The 23,321-nt window shown below is 49.7% G+C and overlaps 1 protein-coding gene and 1 long non-coding RNA gene across 6 annotated transcripts in view; one reads left to right on the top strand and one right to left on the bottom strand.

Moving 5' to 3' along the window:
- SNX29 (sorting nexin 29) overlaps positions 1 to 23,321 on the bottom strand; it is a 592,115-nt gene that overhangs the window by 8,607 nt on the left and 560,187 nt on the right. The window lies entirely within an intron of this gene.
- LOC104002522 (uncharacterized) lies at positions 144 to 14,397 on the top strand. The gene is made up of 6 exons (XR_010152280.1): positions 144 to 451; positions 772 to 1,368; positions 3,976 to 4,374; positions 4,618 to 4,840; positions 12,051 to 12,239; positions 14,191 to 14,397. It is a non-coding gene; the product is annotated as an uncharacterized LOC104002522 (long non-coding RNA).

Genomic DNA, 23,321 nt, shown 5'->3' with positions numbered 1-23,321 from the left:
GGACATGCACTGAGTTGTCACGAGGCTATATGTGTCACATGTCTGTGCCTGGCACCTGGGAAGTCCCAGTGAGTGTAGGCCGCTGTGGTTGAGGGTGTGACAGTAGGCTTCTGTGACACGGGGATGGTTCAATCCTTGAGGCCATGTGGAGCAGAGCCATGTCTCGGGACACAGGCTTGGAGGCAGGGCTGCTGTGATAGTTCCAGAGAACCCAGGATGAGGAGGGGGCAGGTGAGGCCACCGGAGGATGGGCTTCATTTGGGACAAGTTGAGTGGATGACACCTGCAGAAATCTGGCTAGAACAGGGGCTTCAGTGAGTGCGTGACAGATGGAAAACCCAGACTGCTGAGCACAGTGGACTTGAATGGAGACTGCTGGTGGCTGCTGGTGTATGTGAGGCTGAACCTCTTGCAACTGCCATCTTTACAGATTGAGAACAGCCTAATACTGGTAATGCTGTCTGGCTGAATAGCAGAATCTGAAGGTGGGGGGTGGGTAGGACTGGGAGTATGTAAACTGGCAAAGGAAGTGGGGGCTAATGTGGATAAGAGACCAGGGCCAGCACTCAGAACAGAAGACGACCCCATGTGTCCCCACTGGGCCCCTTTGCTACAGGGGAATGAAGCCAGTGCCAGGCTCATCCCAGGACTGGCGTCCAACAGTAGAGACATGGGCTGTAGTCAGCAGCTTTCCAGGGAAGCTGAAAGGCCTCGCATTTACAATGACAGCCTTGAGAAAGATCTTTTTTTTTTTTTTTTTTAAACACCAAGGTTCCCTCCAGTCCCTGCTGCAGATGCCTCCTCCCCACAGGATCCTCGGAGTGAAATTCTCATCTCTCATAGCCCTTGTTAGCTGCCGACTTCAGCCTTGTGTACCACCGAGACTTCTGGAATGACACCACCATTTCTTAGCTGGCTCCAATGATAAAGCCAGCCACCAAGAAGCACACTGTTGGGCACAACTGCATTTTTATAACAAAGTGGGCTTGCAGCTCTGGGGCCTAAGCAACAGAGGAATGTGTGGACAAGTTATGTTCCATTCCTGCTCCCCAGCAGGGACTCTGTTACTGCTGGGACTAGGTCTGTTACAGTTTTACAAACAAGAAAAAGGGGCGTCTGGATGGCAATCCATAAGAATGGGTTGCCAAAGGCCTTAACTCCATATTCAGAGTCAGAAAACTTGAGTTCCTTCTGTTAAGACACTCTAGACCTTGGAGAAAGATCCATAACCTCCCCAAGACACAGCTTTCTGATCTGTGAAATGAGGATAATAGTGCAAATCAAACATCATTCGATGCATATTTATGCAGTTGGTGCTGATTAGAAATAGATTTGGCTCCTTTGACATCCTGAAATGACTGAAATAAGGTAAGAGACACTGGTGAAGTCTAGCCAGCAACTTCATAGGAACCTTTACTGGTGGAGGCATCTAATATACCAAAGGAACTGAGTAGAGATTTTTTTCTCTTTTAGAGATGGGGGTCTCCCTATGGTGCCCAGGATGGTCTCAAACTCCTGAACTCAAGCAATCCTCTCACCTCAGGCCTCCCAAGTGCTGGGATTATAGGCGCGATCCACCACACCCAGTCAAGGAGGCTTTTACAAAGATATTACAAACTCCCAAAATACAGCATACTTCCCAAACCACAACCTATTACCAGTGCAACCCCTCAACTCCCTACCCTGGGGGAAGAGGGTGCTGCAGGGGGCAGAGGGAACCTTATCTGAAAAGCCCTTCCCTCGTCTTTCTGGAACAAGATCAGCGTCTAGGTATTGCAGGTCTTGGGCTGCCTGCTCCTGAGACGGCAGAGGCCCAAGGGGCTACAGAGATGGGGAGAGATGGCTATTCAGCAGGGATATTTACAGGCAGCCTGAATAAATAAAAGGTAGCAAATGAGTGCATGTTGCAGTGTTCAGACAGGTCGGCAGACGAAGGTGGAGAAGTCGTGGCTGTTCGGTAAAGAATGACAGTGCCATCTCTGGCTTTCCTCATGTTCCTCTTAGGTGAGGCCAGACCCCATCATGGGCTCTCGGGGAATTGAAAAGACTCAGTTCCTACCTTCTGGGGCCAGGACAGTCTGTGAGATGTGGTGATACAGACATGGAGGCGTAAGCCACCACCTGAAGGGGTGGGGTAGACCCCTCAGGCAGTGGTGGGAGACAACTCAACATTTTGCACACGCGGGGAGGAGTCTCCCCGTTTTAATGGCCCTATTCCTTGAGCCATTTACCCTATTAGGTTTCCTAAATTTGCCAGCAAAGGACATACCACAAGGAACAAAATCCAGTCGCCATCTATTTTCAATGTCATGGGTAAAATATCAACGTGGCGATAAAAGACAGGCTCAGGATAATGGCCACTCCTCTAGGGTGACTCTCTCCAGTCACAAAGCAGACTTTGCGAGCTGTGGATCCAGAACCCGACGTTCCTCTGCTACCTGGGCGGGGTCAGTGATGATGGGGAGGCCACTTTCAGGGTATGAGCCTCAGAATCCCAGCATGTTGATTGTGGGAAGTGACATCCCTGAGCCCAGAGTTGCCCCACCTGGAGCTGGGATGAGGACGTGTTGTGACCTTTCCCAGGCTCTGTTGTTAGCGTGCGTCTTCTGTGTAACATTCTGGATTTCTCTTTCAGTACCTTTATTTTGAGGTGACCTTGGCCTTTGCAATGATATTTATAAACACGGTTTTAAAGGCACATTGAAGAATTTAATGAGTTTTTCTTATGCATCAGCCCTCGTTCCTTTGCTACCCTTTGTATTGGGTGAATGTTTGCTTCTTACTATGCAGATTTTTGGCAACATGGACGAATCTCAAGCACATCGTCAAATTCCCAAAACTAGGAATGACAAAGCACAGAGCGGGAGCTGTCGCGTTGCCTATAGGGGCATGCTAGGAAATTGGGGGTAAAGGATTTGTTCCACATCTTGATGGTGATGGCTAAAGGACTCCAAGCCTTTGTGAAAACTCAAGGAACTACGCCATAAAAACGAGAAATAGTACCACGGTAGGCTTCAATCTGGACTCCAAAGAGGGCAGTGCCTGTAAATCTAGACTTTCCCGGCATAAAACAGCCCCTCAGGGAAGACCCTGATAGCCTGTAGCTCTCAAGAGCCAGCGACCTTTGTCCCTGTCTCTGGGTAAAAAGGGACCTTGGGGACAGTGTCTTAGATGATTCCTGGCTGTGTCATTCACCAGCAGGTGTACTTGGGCTGGTCACGATGCTCCTTTCTAGGACTCGAATTCCTAGCCTATGAAGGGGGATCAAAGTCAAACTAGCAAGCTGTGTGCACTTTAAGTGGGTAAATTGTATGGTATGTGATCGGTATCTCGAGCTGTTTTAAAAAATGGTGCAAGCAAAAATACATAAAGGGGGAAATCACAGAATCTGCCCTGCAGGTTCTTGGGACAAAGCCAACGATCACGTTTGATGCTGGGATAGAGCGTGGCCCATGGGGATGCTGCTTAGTGAATGCCCTCGCCCTTCACTTCTGAACTTGGCCTTGGCCACCTCCAGCAGGGTTCACTCCTCTGTGAACCCTATGCTCAGGTCAGACCTCAATCTTACTCCACAGACCTGGTATTGCCAGAGCCATTTTGGGGTCACACAGGAGAGGGAACGGCCTTAGAAATGCAGTTCAAACTACTGGGCAGAAAACATGGGAAGGAAAATGGCACAGATGATTCCATCCCCAAATCCATGAGGGGCCAGGCCTCCTGGGTTGCAGGGTCCATTGTCACCAAGCTGGGAAACACTCTGGGGACATCATGCCCCCAGGGATGCACCTGGCTCTAAGCTCACCTGGAAGGCAACTGGAGAAGGAACTCCTGGGATGCCCGGTCACCTAGGAGACAGCCCATAAGTCCCCAGGGCACTGCCTCCCCTCCCCTGCGGGGAGAGGGATGTAAGCTGCGGTAATGAGCCCCCTGCCAGGCCACGCGTGGTCCTGACATGTGCTTTGGTGTTCATTTCAGAAACTCCGTCTCCATCCTCCCTGCTGCTAGCAACTTAACACAGCACTGGGGAGTTGGGGCAAAGGGGGTCTGTGTGAGGGCACCCTCCGAGGGCCCCAGGAGTGGCTGTTCTTTTTAATAAGCCTCTTGCGGTACGCAGCGTTGTGTCCTGTCACCAGCATGCGGCTGAAATTGATCGGACAGCCTCAACTGCTCATCAGTGAAAATGGCTGCGAGGAGAGTAACTTTTCACTTTGTTTCACCTGTGATCTGGGTCTGGCGAGCCGGTCAATACTCCAGTTACTAGGAGCTGCCTTCGAAGCTTGGAGGGCTGGATCCCTGCAACCCAGCTAGGACTGATCTGTGTGTGTGGCGGGGATGTGGCCAGCATCCTCCACGACCCAGCTCCCTCATGAGTCTGTGAGTATCACCACTTTGAAAACCCAGTTCTGCCTCCAGGATGTGAAGATCATGGAGAATGTTCTCCCTGTGTCTTAGCCCCTCGGATCTGTGGAGTGGGAGGGAGTGGCCTTGCCCTGTCTTCTGTACTGCGTGTCTATGGGGGTCCCAATGGGTGCTGCCTTCTGTACTGCGTGGCTGCGGGGGTCCCGATGGGCAGTATCAGAGCATGCCAGGCTGAATAGCCTTTGAATTCATTCCTAGGCAACACCTGGCCCTCAGGACTGCGTGATGGGTGCCCCGTGAGATCCAATTCCACTGTGAACTATGCTGACATCCATCAAGGCCTTTACCTCCTGCCTCTTGGTTTGAAATGGGTCTCCAAGACTTCCACCATCCACAAGTGATCCAGAAATGGCTCTGGCAGTACCCAAGCGTTCCTTGAAGGCAGGTCCGGGTCTGGTTCTCCGGATCCCAACACCACAAGGTACTTTATTTTAAAGGATTAAAGAAGCCACTACTTGTCAAATCTTGAACTAAAGGACTAACACAAATTCTCATAACATCCTTAAGCCGGCCATGTGAAAGGGGTGCTGTAATTACCATCCTAATCTTAAGGGCATGGAAAATAAAGCACAGAGGGTAAATCCTATGGCTAATCAGGAGCAGAGGCTGGTTTTGATGTTGAATGTGTGCACTCTGAGCCCAGAGTCGATGACTAGATGTAAATGCATCCAAGCCCAGCCCCCAAGATGCTACAGTTAGGTGGTGGCACAAGGTGGGGATGTGACAAGGCAGCTGTTGCTTGCTGCTTTATGAGAGGTACAGATGGACAGACCCCAAGGAAGCACACTGAGCAAGGTTTCAACCAGAAACAGAAATGGTCTTGGAAGGTGGAGGGCAGGACAGGCGTGCCCAGAAAAGCAGGAGGTAAGTGTGACTCCCAGGCAAGAACCCAAAAGACTCGGGGCTGGGGACAGGGATGCCTATAGGACAGACACTGTGGCTTTTGGGGATTAAAGAACTCAAAATACTGAGGGCACAACCTGTCACCAGATGAATGTAAATCCCCCTTTGGTAAACCCAGCATTATTTTTTCATGACCTTTTGAGTGTGCTTTCAATAACACTGTGACATTGCTGCTGAGTTCCTGATATTTTTAAGCTTCAGGCTTTTCTTCTGCAAGCTCTGGCTGTGTAGTTGCTCTTCTACAAGCACAAGTTAAATGGTGAATTAAAAAAAGTGAGAAAGGCTTACTGTTTGTTGAGGAGGGGGGAGGGGAACACAGAACTGGAATAGCTTGTCAACCCACCCTTTGTGGATAACCACTGTTAGGACAGTAGTTACATAGTTTTCTAGTCATTTTTCTTTGTGTATTTGTCATAGTAAGTCTTCCAAAATGTAAGTAAAGTTGCTTGCAAAATCTTTTTTTCGTGGTGATGGAGTCTTGCTCTGTTGCCCAGGCTGGAGTGCAGTGGTGTAATCTTGACTCACTGCAAGCTCCACCTCCTGCATTCATAACATTCTCCTGCCTCAGCCTCCGAAATCTGGTATTTTAAATCAAAGCAGTCTGGCATTAGAATGCCAGAGATGATGGTGGAAATGGCCTGGAAGATAGTAAGGATGAAGGTGCTGTGTAATGCTTTCAGAGTGACTGCTGTGAGGCTGGGCATCACTATTTCATCTATTTCTTGCTGTTCTCACCGTGGGAGATGGGAAGCTCGAGAAGTTACTGCCCCAGGCCCATGGTAGAGAAGCAGAGTGTGGCTTATATTTGGATACAGGGCCATGTGCAAGGTCACGTGGCAGCAGTCCCCAACCTTTTTGGCACCAAGGATGAGTTATAAGAAAATTTTTCCACAGATGTAGGGGATGGTTTTGAGATACAAAGTGTGTTACATTTGTACATTCTATTATTACTACATGGAAAAAATTATACAACTCACCATAATGTAGAATCACTGGGAGCCCTGAGCTTGTTTTCCTGCAACTAGATGGTCCCTTCAGGGGGTGATGGGAGAAGGTGAGAGATCATCAGGCATTAGATTCTCGGAAGTAGCACGCAGCCTAGATCCCTCACACATGCAGTTCACAATAGGGTTTGCATGCCTTTCAGAATGCAGTGCTGCTGCTGATCTGACAGGCAGAGCTTAGGCGGCGATGCGAGTGATGGGGAGTGGCTGTAAATACAGACGAAGCGCTGCTCACCCACTGTGTAGCCCAGTACCTAACAGGCTATGGACTGGTACTGGGCCAGGGGTTGGGGACCAGACGAGGGACCCAAGCCCGATTTGACTCCTACTCATCCTAGACTAAGGAGCACAGGACACAGCGGTAGACCTCTACATTGCAGTTACGATGTGTGAATTTACTTAAAAGGAGTGTTTTGTCTCTCTCCACCATAACTGTGTAAATTTCTTTAAAGTCTCTTAATCCCTCTGTTATCTGAAACATGGGGCTGATAGCAACCCACCTATGAGATTAAACAAGACAATGCTTTCAGGGCCTGAAGCAAACTCAGGCACATTTTCTGCAAATGGGCTGCCTATGGCCCTCTTGTGGCTCTTGGTGACTGTGGCCCTGCCCCTAGGGAGCCCTTATCAGGCAGATAAACTGCTTCAGATTGTACAACGCGTGATGATCACCCAATGGGCCTGGGACGGCCTAGTGGTGAGGCTTGTGCAGCCCCCTCGTAGAAACGGGATGGGGGTGGATTCAAATCCCAGGCACAAGGACCAGCAGGATTGGGGGGGATGGAGAATAGGTTTCTTTTAAGCTCGGGGCCTGCACTGTGTGAGCAGCTGTGGCAGAGAGTGACAGGTGTATGGATCCACCACGGACGGGGTACTGAGAGGCATGGCACTGTGGGGTGTATGCATCCCTGGGGTAAACAGTGCTCATTAAAAACTAAAGATGCACTGTGCCTAACTTTAAAGGATGGCATTAAGTTCATACAGCAGTCTACCAATGCTTTCTAGATGTCAGCTTTCACCACTTCAAGGCTAACATAGCACTCTATGTAAAATTCCCATGGTTACCAATGGCTGTGATGCTGAGGGGGCCTCTTTGTTGATAGCCACTTGAGGTGACCAGGGGCCATCTCACGTATCAGAGCTGGCTCAGCCTGACATTTCAGAAGACCTCAGATACCATCTACTAGGCTGGGCTGAAGAGAGGCTGTGTGATGGTTCTGCTGGAGTAAACTGTAATTATTAAAAACTAAGATGCATTACGCCTAACTTGCTAAGGATGGAAAGGATTATCCCTGAATGCTGCTGCTTTTCTAATTCTCAGTTGCCCCGTCCCCACTTGGCATGGGATGTTCAGAGCACAATCATGTCTCTGTTGTAATCCCGGCCAATTCCCTCACAGTGCTCTCCCCACTGCAGCACCTAGTCCAACCAACCGTGGCTAAAATCTTAAACAGAAGACCCACAGGAAGACAGGGCAAGCGGTGAATGAAAATAGCAGCCTGCCTGCCCTGACGACTTGAGAATCCTCCAGTTCCCTGCACAGGCCCTCCCCTCCACTTGCTGGAATGGCTATGGTCATGTCACATTGATGATGTTTTGGTGAACAACAGACTGCAGATATGATAGTGATCCTGTAAGATCGTGATGGAGCTGAAAAAATACCTGTTGCTTAGTGACATCACAATGCACTGCACTACTCCTGCGTCTCAGGTGATGCTGGTGTCAAACAAGCCTACTGCACTGCCAGTCATCAAAAAGATTTTTTGGGCTGGGTGTAGTGGCTCACACCTGCAATCCTAGCATTCTGGGATGCCAAGGAGAATGGATCATTTGAGGTCAGGAGTTCAAGATCAGCCTAGCCGACATAGTGAAATGCTGTCTCTACTGAAAATGCAAAAATTAGTTGGGCGAGGTGGCGTGTTCCTGTAATCCCAGCTACTTAGGAGGCTGAAGCAGGAGAATTGCTTGAACCCAGGAGGCGGAGGTTGCAGTGAGCCGAGATCATGCCAAACTCAGTCTCAAAAGCCAAAGGTGGCTTGTTTTCTATTCGCAAGCCCTCAACCATTCAGCATCTCCACCCTCTTCTGAGGTTCCTCCCATCTCTCTGAAGACGACTTTTCCACTAAATTGTACAGGGTCCCAGGTCTCTCGTGCCTGCACTCCCCACGTGTCTTTCCATAGATCCAAATGGTAAAGCTTCCCAAATTGGTATGTCAGCCTTTCCCTCTGGAGCCCTGGAGTCCGTGTATCTACCTTGAACATGGCCAAAATGGAAACTGTGACTAGGTGCAGTGACTCCTGTGTCTAATCTCAGCACTTTCAGAGGTTGAGGCAGCTAGATGGCTTGAGCCTGGCAGAGTCGGAGGCCAGCCTGGGCCTCATAGCAAGACCCCATCTCGGGGGGGGGGGGGGCGGGGGGAAATTAGCCAGATGTGGTGTGTACCTGTAGTCCAGCTACTCATGTGGCAGAGGCTGTAGTGAGCCGAGATCATGCCACTACACTCCAGGTGAGGAGACAGAGGGAGACCCTATCTCAAAAAAAAAAAATTCAATTTTTTCCACCATCAAAGTTCTGTTCCTCCTCTGGGCTTCTGTACTTTAGTAAAGGGGGCAACTGTAGACTCCAATGCTCAAACCAGAACTCTGGGGGTGCTTTAATTTTTTTTTTTCTTCATATTCCAAACAAAATCCCAACACCCACTGGCCTTTGGTTTCTGCCTCCAGACACATGTCTACTGCTTCCACTTCTGTCTCTGCTGTGTCTCCTAAACCCAGACACCCTCCCTTCTTGCCTTGACCCTTCCTCAGACCCCAAACCCTTCCATACCTTCCCACTGCGTTCAGAATCAAATGCAAATGTTTTCCACAGCTGTAATCCCATCGTCACTTCCTCTGGCAACACGGTGACTGCCTGCCATGCCCTAACTCCTCCTCGTGCTTTTGGCCTTCGCCTAACAGTTCCTTGGAGTTTCTTCACAGCATCTGTAGCCATCTGAAGTGTCATCTTCTGTACTACATTGCCAGTGCCTAGAATTACGTCTGGTACACTCAACCAGCTGAGTGAAGTCAAAGTGGTCTGTCCTGGTCTAGCTCCTCTATAGCAGACCACTGCCTGCTGGCCCCACAGGACCTTGGATTTCTTGCCAGCTTAGGGAGGTGGGGTGTGACGCCATGAAACCAACCTCACAATTAGAAGACTCTGGGTTGGATGTCAGACTCAGCAACATCTGGGATGTGTCATGGCGACAAAGCAATTTAACCTTTCCAACCATCACTTTGAGAACATAAGAGTAATAACCCATACTTGCTTCTCAATGAAAGCAGAAATTAATTCTATAAGATTAATAAGAAAAGCACCCTTTAAGCCTCACTCAGCACTACGGTGAGATGGCATGAGTCCACAGGACAAGTGAACAAAAAAAAAAACACTTGAAAATTGATAGCCACGCAGATGGTGTTACAAGTTGGTGTGATGTAAACAGACCTGATACCATACGCAAAAATATGTAAGGGTTGAGACCAAAAACTGACTCCCTGCAACGAAAGACGTCCTCGAACATGTCAGCTAGGGAAACACCCTGCATGCGTGAGGGTCTCCTATAGAGCAACCTGGGGGGCCAGCAGACAAGCAGGGAAAGACAGGGAGTGCCTCATGGGACAAAAGTTAACCAACGTGTTTCTCAGGTGCCAAGAAGCACTGGGGCTATGAGAGGGACTGACTGGACAGTGCCCCTGCTCTCTGGGAGGTCATACCCTGGGTTTGAGCACCCTCATCTCTCACCTCCATTTCTCCCTGTACCCAGCAGCTGCCCATAGTCCAGTCTGCATCCCACACCTGAGTAACCCCACTGATGCCAGACCCTGTCACTCCTGCACCAAGTCTGAGAATAAGCCTTCCGATACTCTACGAGATTCTCCCTGATTAGCCCTTTCACTTTACCTCCACCTCCCCACAACTCCAGCCAGCCTCGAGGCTGCTCGGTGGCACCAGGCAGGCACACTCCTGCCTCTGCAAGAAAGGTGCTCCGGCTGACTGACCCCCCCCCCCCCCACCAACTCCATCATTTTCTCCGGAGGCCGTGCTTGCTGCCCTCCCCTGCACTGCCTGTCCTGTATGGCATGCTGAGGTATCTTTGTCCTCTTTCCTGAGCAGCCTGGCACCTTCAGAAAGAATGGCGCAGAGCAGGTGCTGAATACAAATTTCTGGAATAAACAATTGCATTCTATGGAGAGAGAGAGCACGTTCGAATACACTTAAGAGTTATAAGGAAAACGCAAACTGAAAAAGATTTAAAGACAGCTGTCACCACGCATTGGCAGTAATGCTGAGAATTGGCGCGCCTGTGGTTAGCAAACTGGTGAAACCTGGGGAAACTGAGGCAGGTATGTGTGAGTGAGCTCCTCTGACTTGGGAGCTCCAAGTCTTGCTGTCAGCTTTAAGAAATGGTTGAAGTTGACAAAAACGTGGGCGAGAATGTTCAATGCAGCATCCTTCTGAGGAGGAAGCTTGGAAACCACCCCATGCCCATGTGCAGGACCCATGGACCTGGGATGGCAGGTGTGCGGAAACAGGACATGCTGACATCACAGAGGACGATGCATACCCGTGCACAGAAACACCTTCAAGACACAAGAGGAAAGCTACAGAGCAAAAGACGTCTGAACCCATTTTAATTAAAACCTCATATGAAGCAAGCACCCATGTATACACAGATGCACCAACAGGCAGAGACGATGCAGCCCAGGGAGATGTTCACGTTTTGCTCCATATATGCTCATCGTTCAAATGGTTTAAGCCACAACTTATTCACACATTGCTCATTTACTTAAACACAATAAAGAGCAAAGCATCCGGGCAGGGCATGGTGGCTCAGACCTGTAATCCTAAGTGCTTTTGGGAGGCCAAGGTGAGAGGATCATTTGAGGTCAGGAGTTAGACCAGCCTGGGAAACATAGTAAAACCCTGTCTCTACTGAAAATACAAAAACTAGCCAAATGTGGATGTCTGTAGTCTCAGCTACTTGGGTGGCTGAGGCAGGAGAATTGCTTGAACCCAGGAGGCGGAGATCATGCCACTGCACTCCAGCCTAGGCAAAAGAGTGAGATTCCATCTGAAATCCCAGCACTTTCGGAGACATAGGTGGGTGGGTGGATCACAAGCTCAGGAGTTCGAGACCAGCCTGGCCAACATGGTGAAACCCTGTCTGTACTTAAAAAAAAAAAAAAATTAGGCTGGGGGTGGTGGTATGTGCTTATAATCCCAGCTGCATGGTAGGCTGAGGCAGAATTGTTTGAACCCAAGAGGCGGAGGTTGCAGTGACCTAAGATCACGTGATTGCACTCCAGCCTGGGCAACAAGCGTGAAACTCCATCTTGCAGGAGTGGGGGGTGGGGGGTGGGGAACAAAGCATCCTCAGAGCCCACAGCTCCTGCTTAGCCCTCTGCAGTGCTCTGTGGGGCTCCTCCTCCAGCACTGTGATGGCAAGTGTGTACCTGCCCTGCCTGGTCTAAGCAGCTGGGGCTGGTCTGAGCTGGTCTACATGACGCTCAGCAGGTTGGAGTGTGTCAGACCCGGTTTTCAACCACCGGAACTACCTATATGTTCAACTTGAGAGCACGTCTGGCAAGCTCTGAGAAGACGAGCTGGCTTCTATGCCTGCCTTGTCAGGGCGTTTCCCAGGGCCAGATGCTCACTCATTTTCCTCTTACTCTGTGTGCCCCCAGGCGGCAGTGGTCTTGTACAATGTCTCTGTATTCCCAAGTCCCCATCTGCGAGCATGGCCACTGGAAATAACTGCAGCTGTATACTGACTTAAAGATCCAAAAATCCCAGGAAAGACCCCAGAGCTGTGAGCCAGACGCCCAAGGCCCTCCCAGCCTGCAAGCCCCAGGCCAAGCCTGAACTATATGCAGGTGAGTGTTGCTTTGCAGTTACCATCTCCAATTAGTGTTCCCAGCCTCTTAAAGCTGATCTAATCCCACTCTCCTGATTTCAGCTCCTCAGACAGTGCTTGCTGCACTCAATACAATCCATACTCCTGATGACATGGCAGATAAGGCCAGGAGCAATCAGCTCTGCCACCCTTGCCTATCTCCTGCCCCCATGTCCATGTCTCCCCAGGCCCTGCCCTCTGCCACACCCTCTCTGACAGGTCAAGTGTCACACTGTTGGCTGTTCTCCCCTCCAGGACAACTGAAAGCCCAGAGCTGAGATGAATTCACATCTTAGCTTGGAAGTGACTTCACTTGGAGACACCATGTCTCTTATCATTTTCCCAATCTAAATCTTGCCCCTGACCCTTGTAAACGCCCTTCATGGCCTGGGTCTCCCATTGCAATCCTTCCATTTGTTTGGTGTTTGGTTTTTGCTTTTTCAGTCATCCCCATGAGGGCAGCAACTTGGCTGGCCTGTGTGCTAGTGCTGGGGACATCACTGAGAAATGAAGGCCCATTTGGCAGGCTATTTTTCAGCAAGATTCCTGACACCCAATGGTTGGGTGATGAGATGGACCCGAGGTATTGCAGTCCAGCTCTCGAGCCAAAAGAACCGACCATGTCCTCACCACTGCTCTGTGCTGGGTACCATCCTTGCTATCTTACAGGTGTATTGGCTTATTAAACCCTCACAGAAGCCAGGAGAGGGGTTCCATTATTACCTCTTCTAGAAGAGGAAACTGAGGCACACAAGTTAACTGGCCAGGGCTTACGAGCCCCTAGGAGGCAGAGCTGGGGCATGGCGCTGGGTGTCTGACTTCACGGCCCTCCCCTGCCTCATCTACCGTTGTTTCCCTTTCTGCAGGCTTTGTAGATTAAGCTGTACTGGAGAGTGGCCTCACTCAGGCATTTCCGTATCAGCCAGGGTTGCACTTACTGAGATAGCACAGCTCAGTGGCTGAGACAGAGATTCAGTGCCCCAAAAATCCTTCCCATCTGAGCCTGGCCTTGCCACATCTTTTAGAGACAGGGACCAGCAGGAGCTACTTTGCTATGGCACTGTGTTGGGCACAGCCTGGCTGAGGGATCTCACTGTATCCTCACAGTGGCTCTGTGTGGTTGGGTATAGAGATCCCTACCTTACAGATGAGCAGACAGGCTAGAAATACCACCTGCCTGCTCCTGTGTCCCCAGCAGCAGCTAAGTGACAAAACTGAGGGGGGGATACAGAAGTTTGACGCCCATGTGCTTCTGAAGTGGGCCCCTGGTATGTGTACAAGGCAGCCAGGAAGTAATTATTTCTTGTCAGCTGTTCCCTTCCAGAAGTTGGCTCACCACCTGAAAGGAGGGGTGGTACTTTTATCCTACCGCACAGAAAGGGAAACCAAAGCTCAGAAAATACTGGCTGGGTTGATGCCTCAGACTCAAATCTGATTGTAACACCAGAATTTGTTCCAGCCTTTTGAAAGCAGGGCTTCTCAACTTTGGATGCACCTTAGAATTACCTGGGGAACTTTAAAAAGATCCTGATGCTGAGGCCCAAAGATTAATGTTGCATTAACCAGGCAGGGCCTGGCCTCTGTATTTTTAAAAGTATGCCAGGTGATAGAATGTGCAAGCTGTGGCTGAGACCCCAACTTGAAAGCAATCCTACTGTTGGGGAAGTTCTGCAAATGGAAAGACTAGCCCCCAAAAGAATGATTCCACATATCTCTGAGGTTACAAGTGGCTTTTTGGTGGGTTGAGAAACTGGTTAAACATTTGAGGCTGTCTGAACCTCCGGAGCAGTGATTTGTAGACTGTCCTCAGAAGATGGCAGATCTGAGTGCAGTGTGTTCCTAAAGGCGCTCTGCGGGGAAGTCTGCACGATGGTACTGAGGGTTTTCTGAGATTCTCCCAGCAGCTGTGGACCACTGTTTCATCATTTCAGACCAGATTTCATCCAAGGAAAAAGGATCACATGAAGATGAAAACACCCCACTTCCTTCATCTGGATGGCACCTTGTTTAGAAGCCCATCACTCGGCCAGAGAAGAAATATTTAGATCGAGAAACACCTTTCTGTTGTGCCCTAAGCCCATTCTACCTTTGATTCAACTAAAAATTTATTTCCACTTAAATAAAACCAGCAATTCTGAGCTTTCCCTCCCCTCACAGGTTTCCTCCCAGAAAGAGTCTATCATGAAAATACTGCTCAAAAATCATCCGTAAAAAGGTAAATTAAGACATATTCTTTGCTCCCTCTTCCTTATCTCAGCTCTTCAGCCTCAATATACTTTTTCAACTTTTATTTCATCACCTTTTTTAAATAGGCAACACAGGAGTGCACAATAAGAGCAGGAGGGGAATGAATACATGAAAAAGTGAGTCTCCCCACCTTGGTCGTCCACTAAGCGACGGTTATTTTTTAATGTGTCTTTCTACAGGTATACATTACATATAGAAGCACGTATGTATGCACTGGTGGAAGTATATATCCTCATATTTGGTATTTTTTTTCTTTAGACTGAGTCTCACTGTGTCTCCCAGACTGGAATGTAATGACACAATAAGTGATTCTCCTGCCTCAGCCTCCCAAGTAGCGGGGAGTACAAGCATGCACCACCATGCCTGGCTAATTTTTGTATTTTCAGTAGAGACGGGGTTTCCTCTTGTTGGCCAGGCTGGTCTCAAACTCGACCTCAGGCGACCCAACCACCTTGGCCTCCCACAGTGCTGGGATTACAGGCATAAGCCAGTGTGTCCAGCCCATATTTGCTATTTCTAAAATTAGGTATTATGTGTGGAACTGTCCCATGCTTTATCCTCTTAGTGATAATGTCATGGAGATTTTTTTCCATATCACTACATGTGGTATGGAAGGTATTCCCTTTACATGTGAGTGTACATCAGCCTCAGTATTCCAGCCCATAGGTTGGCAAACTTCTTATATAGGGTGAGACTGTAAACATTAGGTTCCAGGGAGGCATTCCATCTCAGTTACAACTCTTCAACTTTGCCCTTATAACAAGAAAGAAGCTATACATGAAGTGTGAATGAATGGGCATGTTCCAATAAAACTTTACTCACAAAAAACAGGTAGAGGGTAAGATTTGGCCCGTGGGCCATCATTTTCTGATCTCGGTTCTCGTCTGAACCATCTTTGGCTGTTTCACCACAGTCATGCGGCCAAGGAGGCAAGGCCTGCCCACACAGGGCACAGAAGCCATGATGGGCCTGGTCTGCAAATAGAAATCACCTATTACCAACAGGTCTCAAATGCTGGAACAGACTTTGGTGAGTCTCCTGGCCCTAAGCAGCATCTGCGACATCAAGATGCCAGGCCTTGGGACTGCCTCAAGCTGGTTTCAGCAGCTATGCTCTTTACAAAGGTGCAGGTCTTAGGGCTGGGGTCCCAGGGTAGAAGCCCACTCCCGGCCTTACTGGCTATATGAGATAGAGGATGAAAAACGGCATGAGCATCTTTGTATGTGTGTGTTAGGATCTCCCTGTTGTCCATGCTGGAGTACAGTGGTACAATCTTGGGTCCCTACGACCTCCACCTCCCAGGTTCAAGTGATTCTCCTGCCTCAGCCTCCTGAGGAGCTGGGACTACAGGTGCACACCACCACCCATGGCTAATTTTTGTATTTTTGGTAGAGATGGGGTTTTGCCATGTTAACCAGGCTGGTTTCCAACTTCTGACCCTGAGTGATCTACCACCTCAGACTCCCAAAGTGCTGGGATTACAGGCATGAGCCACCATGCCTGGCAGACACAAGCATCTTGAGGAGGCCTAGCCCATGTAGACACTCCATGAACAGCAAATGTGATAACTGCTAAATCAAAACTCTACGCCAGGATTTTCCATCTGCTATGTCCCCAAGAAACGACACTATGTAACGGAGCCGAACACTATGCCTGCCTGCCCAGCTGCAAGAGTGGACTCACCTAAGATATGCCACAAGCTTTTTATGCTGTCACAAAGGACCCAAAACATGGGAGAGCAGGGGCCTCACTTGTCCTGTTGCTTGAGAGTTCCCTAAATGCCAGGCCATAGCAGGTACTGGAGAATACCTACAGCCTGAGTGAGTGCTGCTATGTGCAGGGTTCAGGCCAAGGGCCCTGGCTGCAGAGCAGAGGAACTGAGAGCTGGACAGGGCTGGGCCTGCAATGGGAAAACAGCCCAGCTCTGACCCAGCACTGTGGTGGCTGGGGGATGAGGGATGAGCTTAGCACAGAAAACACCTTGGAGCCCTGGACCAGCCACTCCTACACCAGTACAATGCCCTGCAGTGCTGTGGGCTTTAAACTTCACTTCCTGCTGAGTTGAGACCAAATGAGGCCCCTGAAGAGCCTCTTCTGCTGTGGGGCTTGCACAGAGTACCCAGGCCTGGAGTGGGACTTACGGGGAAGCCAGCATCGTGGAAAATCCCCAGACAGGGAATTCCCGGAAGGCTGCACCCTCAAAGCATCTGCTCCAGACAAGACAACCATGACCACTCATCCTGAAAGCCCGGTGCTGTCCAAGAGACACAGATGCCATGGTACAGGGGTGTGGCACAGTCTGGAGAGCCAGAGGTACGTTCCAAAGGAGACCTTGGAAGGTGTGGGACTCCCTTCCACGTGGGCGCAGATGTGCCCACTGTCATTCCCCACGGAGGCACCAAGCCAGGAGAGCAGGGCTCCAGGGACAGTAGTCTCCAGCCTTCCCAGTTAGGTCCGCATCTGGTGAGCCAGGAGGAAGGAAATGTAACCCAACACTGGCAGGATCCAGTGTGGCCCTGTGGGAGGAGCAAGGGAGCAAATGTGTGTGGCCAGGATTAAGAATGAACAGGGATAGAAAATTCATGCTTGACCTAAGAAATGGACCTCCATGTCCCTTAGCAACATCTTTTTATGTCATGCCTGACCCGGTCTGTGCCAGGGGTGGTGCTTGCTTTAACATGAGCAGTGCAAAAGTCCAGGATGCCATGTTCACTCCAGACCACTGTGCCATGCTGCCTCCCCCCAGCTCCCAACAGACTGAGCACCTTGAGGGCAGACTGGGGATTGAGGTGTTCCTGAACCCCTAGGGCCAGCCCCTGTACAGCCCTAGAACTGCTGCTGAAGGAAGCGGCTCATTTTGCTCAACTCCAGTTTGGAATTTGGGGCTCAGTAAGGCTGTCCCTGCAGAGCATCCTTGACCCCATCCTGTTTGGTAGCCTGGCAAGTATGAGCAGCTGCAGCTTCACAGCAGGAGGTTTAGAGAGGCAGTGATGGGGGCCACGCTATGCAGATCCCAGACAGGAACGCGGGGGCCAGGTTTCATTAGAGGAGATGGTACCTGGGGCAGCAATCCTACCTTCATCCTATGGGACAGCTTGGTGGTGCTGAGATTGACTTTGTGGGGGGTGTATTTAATCCTCCTCCTGAGGTAGGGGGATGTTAACTGCAGCTCGGGACTCTTGTCTTCCAGTTCCTCACTCCTGTCTCTCTCACACCCACATTGAAACCAGCAGCACGTTCGGGTAGCTGTACTTTGAGAATACCCCTTCCCAGGCTGCCTGAGGCACCATCCCCTCTCCCTGGGATGCCCACACGGTCCCCTAACTACCTGTTCTATCACCCGTAACAAAGCTCTACCCTCTGCTGGCTCCACATGGCAGCTAGAGTTCCCTTGCCTGCAAGGCCTCTGTGCCTGGGCTGCCCTGGCTTCCTTGCTGTTTCTCCCAGGGGCCAAGTCTTCAAGGCTGCAGGACCTTTGCACCTGCTGTGTCCACTGCCTGGCTCCCTGCCTCAGATCTCTACTTCGTGTCAAACTATCCCTGTGGTCTTCCTGGACCATAAACGGCACATACCCAGCAGGCTTCTTCCTTTCTGTGATGACTGTGATGTTCTTTCCTGTCTTTTCACTGGAAATCGCCACCTGACAGCATGTCTGCTTCACTATTCAATGTCTGTGTCCCCCATGACGACAGATGCTTTATCTGCTGTTGAACTATCAGGATCTGAAATGGTGCACAGTAAGTACTAATTGGAGGAATCGGTGGATGGAGGGGTGGGGAATTTACTTTCTCTCATCCTCCTAGGGCTTCCACCTGCACTCCTAGCCCTGGGAAAACCAAACCAGCCTGATCTTACTGGTGAATGTGTAGTCTTAATTCCTTTATTTTCATATATTTTGAAAGCAATCCTAATCGTCTGTATTGAAAATTTCCTTTAATAAATTGTTGCATGGAAGGTAGCTGTTTAAATGTCTAATTTTCTCATATCTTCTTAGTTTTCTAGTCAAAATAATAGCTTTAATCACAGTGGGTCTAGATGGGTTCAGAAAGGAAGATTTATCCCCTCTTCTTGGTAATTGTTTAGTTTATAATTATCAGTAGATCAATGTGGCATTTATGTTCCACCTGTATTATCCTTCTTGGGTGGGGACACAGCCAAATCATGTGTCATCTTGAATTCCCACGTATCATGAGAGGGACCCATTGGGAGATAATTGAATCACAGGGGCAAGTCTTTCCTGTGCTGTTCTTCTGACAGTGAATAAGACTCCTGAGATGTGATGGTTTCATAAGGAAGACTTTCCTAGCTCACATGGATGGTACAATGCAAAGAGCTTAAGACGTGACTTGCTTCTTGCCTTCCACGGTGATTGTGAGGCCTCCCCAGCCACATGGAACTGTGAGTCCATTAAACCTTTTTTCTGTAAATTGCACAGTCTCAGGTATGTCTTTATCAGCACTGTGAAAACAGACTAATACAGTTGTACCAAGGATCGAAAAGAGAGGTCAAGTTTACCTCTACAGCAATGAGTGCCTCCTCTGTCCCTCGTTACTTTACATTTCCTGCACCAGTGCCCATCCCTATGTTACCAGGTGGAGGTTATTAGCTGTTTTGTGGATGGGGAGAATACATTGTCCAAAGTCACACAGCGAAGTGAGAGACTGGGGACTCAAACCCAGGACTGCTTCACTCCCATCATGTGTACTCAAAGGTGTGGGTTTTTTTGTTTTCTGTTTTTGGCATCCAGGTATTCAAACTACAGTCCCCACTGAAGCACACATCCTGCCCTTAGTTGTCAGAATAATACATAAATAGCCCCGAACACCTAGAATGCTCCAGGTTCCCCACCCCAATGCCCACGGCTTAGACTCCCCCTCTCAAGGAGAGGTGATCACTCCCCCATAGGTCTGGAGAGTCAGCAGGGAGGCCCCTGTGCCGGCTGAGTTGTTGGGAGCTGAGCAAGGAAGCAGGAGAGGGAGCCCTGCATCTGCAGGGGACCAAATGGGCTCAGCTGAGGGTTATCTCTGCCCTGCCCACTGTAGCTCGGCTGAGTAGGCTCCGGGTGGAGACTCGAAGGGCCCTTGTATGCCTAGTGGTGAAAGGTACTGTTTAAAAGCTGCCTCTCCATCTCAGGTTAAAATCTGAAGGCTTCGTGGTGACCTCGTCTCCGGCCACCCACCTTGCACCAGCCATTCCCCTTAACCCGGAGCCTAGAAGCTGGGAAGGGCCATAGTGTAGACTCAGAACTGAAGAAAACAGCCAGATCCTTGCTTTCTGTACCTCTGGATTCCAGAGAAAATGCGTTCCTCCAGACATTTCTCCATAAGTCCGCTGCTGGCAAAGGCCCTGGTCACCCACTCTGACAGGACACACGGTCTTGCCACAGTTGCAGGAGGAGAGTCACTGGCATCCTATCCATCCAGAAGTCGTGGAAGGAACAATCCTAGGGGTGGGGCCACGCAGGACCCGGTTAGGAAGCGGACAATACACCTGTTGTGTGACAATGGGTTGTCACTCTGTATGTACTTGGAAGTATGTGACACCCTTGCTCTGGTGGGTGCGAGTCTTCCAAATGTAAAGAGGGCCAAGTGCCAAACCAATTTCTCAACAGTACTCTTTGGAGCTGCTTGAGAACAGGGGCCCTTTCCCTGTCATTGCCTGCCCCACCCCTTCCTTTTTTGTATTGACCATATTTGTTTCTCTGAGGGCTGGCAGAGTGTCTGTACTTCATAGCTGTGCTAGGGAAGTGGGGCCTCACAGACCTGGCTACTGAAGCCGAGATCTGCTGCTTCCTAGCTGTGCCACCTAGGACAAGTTACTTAATCTCTCTGAGCCTGTTTACTCATCTGGAAATACAGTGGACAAGGGATGATGATAATAGCTAATGACTATTGATTACTGGCCCATTGACCACAGGCCAGGGGCTGTGTTGACCCTGGCTGCATGCCGGCATTTCCCCAACGAGTTCTTGCTGAATAAGTGGGCATGAAGCAGTGGTCAAGAGCTTGGTCTCTAGAATCCTGGCTCTGCAGTTTACCAGCTGTGCGACCCAGAGCAGGTCCCTTCACCTCTCTGGGCTGAGGTTTCCCCTCCTATTAAAGGGATGGTGGAGGAAGAGAATTCGAGTGACAGCGCTCTCAAACAGTCTGGCATGAACGTGCCGATCCCAAGGCATGACGAGGAGTCAGGAGTGACAACTCATTAAGAACTGCCTGCAGAACAATGAATCCATCACTGTAACATTCCGGAGAATGTTCCTAGGCCACATAATTCCCCACAGAAAAATACCATCTAGACCCCCCACCATGAAATCGGCCTCTTCAGAATAAGATAGATAGGGTAGAGAAAGAGAAACGTCCAAATCCCTCCAGCTGACATAATGTTTTAGCAGAACCACCTCACAACGCCTTCCACTCCCCAGCATCACTTCTCCTTTCCAACAGTACTGACTTTTGCTGCCTCATGACTTTGGGGTCCATCTTCCCTGACCCTGCCTGAGTGTCAGGAAACAACCTTCCCCTGTGGCCTGGACACCGTACTGAGAGTGTAAAGTCCTGAGTTGCAATCTGGGTAAGTTAGTTTCAATCTTGGTGTGGTGAGGAACCGGCTGTCACGGTTCTGGACCCTTGGCTGATATGCACACCACCCATTCCCATCCCGTGTTCTTAGGAATGATGCCGGTGAAGATAGGGTTATGGACTTTTCCTTAACAGCCTTCCACAACCAAATCTGCAGAAAGACCTCTATCCCTACAAATGTGATTCCTGTGGCTTTGCAATGTGATCAGTCAAAGGGGTCTAGAGTCCAGGGCCTTTGCATTTAACTCATGGCGTGACCTTAACTCATGGCGTGACCTTGGCTGAGACCATTTCTCCCAGCAGATAGGCTCCTCGCTTAGAACGAGAGGGTGCCGGATTCCACCTTCGGCAATCCAGGATGAAGGAATAAGCAAGCTCTTGTAGTGTGGTAAGAGGATGTTCCACCACTGGCTTCTCTTCCAAATACGAAGGTGTCCCTGTCTCATGGGCTGGGAGAAATCTCTAGAGCGCCAGACACATCTTGGAAAATCTCCCCCAATCAACTCCACTGCAATGCCAAAATTCATTAATTCCGGTGGTTAATATTTTGTGATATGACTGCCTTGTTGAATGCAGGCTGGAAGAGTGTCTGCAGACAGAGGGCACCAGCTGCGGAGCACTGGGGCACTGCCCACTCCATTGGGGAGGATGAACTGGGACGCATCACGGAAGCGTGATCTCGTGGCTCAGTGGGCGTGGAAGTCTGGGCCAAAGGTGTCACAAGCTTCTTACACAATGACTCGCCAGCACAGGTGGCTGTGGCTTCACTGACAGCTGTACACCAGACCCCGCAGCATGAACATATGTTTGCCCACCCACTTTCCTTTCAGTGAATCGGGCCCCCTCCTTCTGGATAATCATGTTCAGTCCATGAGCTTAGGTGGGCTGAACACCCTGCTCCTCTGCCCCAGATTTGGCTAATCAAGGTGCTCCATTCCCCGGGCCACAGGCATGGACCCAGATGCATGTGCTGATGACCCAGAGCTGCATCATTCAGAATCTCTAGAATTTCCGCTACAGCTATCAGGAGCAACGTGATGAATATGATTTTTCCTAGGACTTTTACAGGAACTGGTGAGAACACTTACGCTTCAGGGCCTGGATCTAAACCGTCCATAAGATACGCAGCTGCCAGGATCCATCTTTCCACCAGACAGAACCATGCTTGAGGGTGAAACCAACAGGGTCCTGGTGACACTTTTTGAGTCTCTGGACCCAGCCATTCCTGAAGCTAGCCAAGTCCATGGACTTCATACTTACAGGAGTAGTAAGTACTTCTTTTCTGCTTCAAGCTAATTTGAAGTAGGGCTTTACAGTTTTGCTAAGCAAAGATTCCCTACTCACACACATCATGTTTCTGGGACCTCTAGAGACTCAGACATTTAGCATTTCTGAGTACTGCTCATGGGTCCACACACCTTACAGGATGCTTTAACTTCACTTACTTACCGATTTAACTAATACTTTAAAAAAAAAAAAACAGGCAGTGATAGTCTAGGGCTTATATGCACAGGATTTAAGACTAAAAGACTGGGACCAACACCAGCCTGGCCCCAAAGTCCATGTTCCCAACACGCTGCCTTCAAACACAAGTTTAAGTGTTAGACCCACGCTGGGTGCAGTGGCTCACGCCTGCAATCCCAGCACTTTGGGAGGCCGAGGCGGGTCGATCACTTGAGGTCAGGAGTTCAAGATCAGCCTGGCCCACGTGGTGAAACCCTGCCTCTCCTAAAAATACAAAAAGTAGCCAGGTGTGGTAGTGGGTCCCTGTAATCCCAGCTACTTGGGAGGCTGAGGAAACAAAATTGAACTTGGGAGGCGAAGGCTGTACTGAGCTGACATTGTGCCACTGTACTCCACCCTGGGTGATAGAACTTGGGTCTAACTTTTTCTTTTGAGACAATCTCTTGCTCTAACAGCAGCTCTAAAACTTACTAGCTGTGATCTTGGGCAAGTTCCTCCATTTCTCCATGCCTCAATTTCCTCATCTATAAAAAGGGAATAACACTAGGTCCTATCCCTCTCAGAGTTGCAGATGCTATGACACCCTGTGTGGAAAAGGCTTAGCACAGGGCCTGACACCCAGCAGGACCCCAGGTGGCGTGGGCTGAATTGGAAATGGTGGCTCAATTTAGGGATCTGTTGGGAAGAGACAATATTGCAGGATTTGGACTAACTGGTGACTAGGAATATCTTTGCCAAACTAATTAAAAAAAGAAAAAACAGAGCGGTGCTGC

Source organism: Pan troglodytes, chromosome 18 (genome assembly GCF_028858775.2).
Source record: "Pan troglodytes isolate AG18354 chromosome 18, NHGRI_mPanTro3-v2.0_pri, whole genome shotgun sequence".
NCBI lineage: Eukaryota > Metazoa > Chordata > Mammalia > Primates > Hominidae > Pan > Pan troglodytes.
The sequence above is the reverse complement of the archived record's forward strand: the minus strand, read 5'-3'. Positions and strand labels throughout refer to the sequence as shown.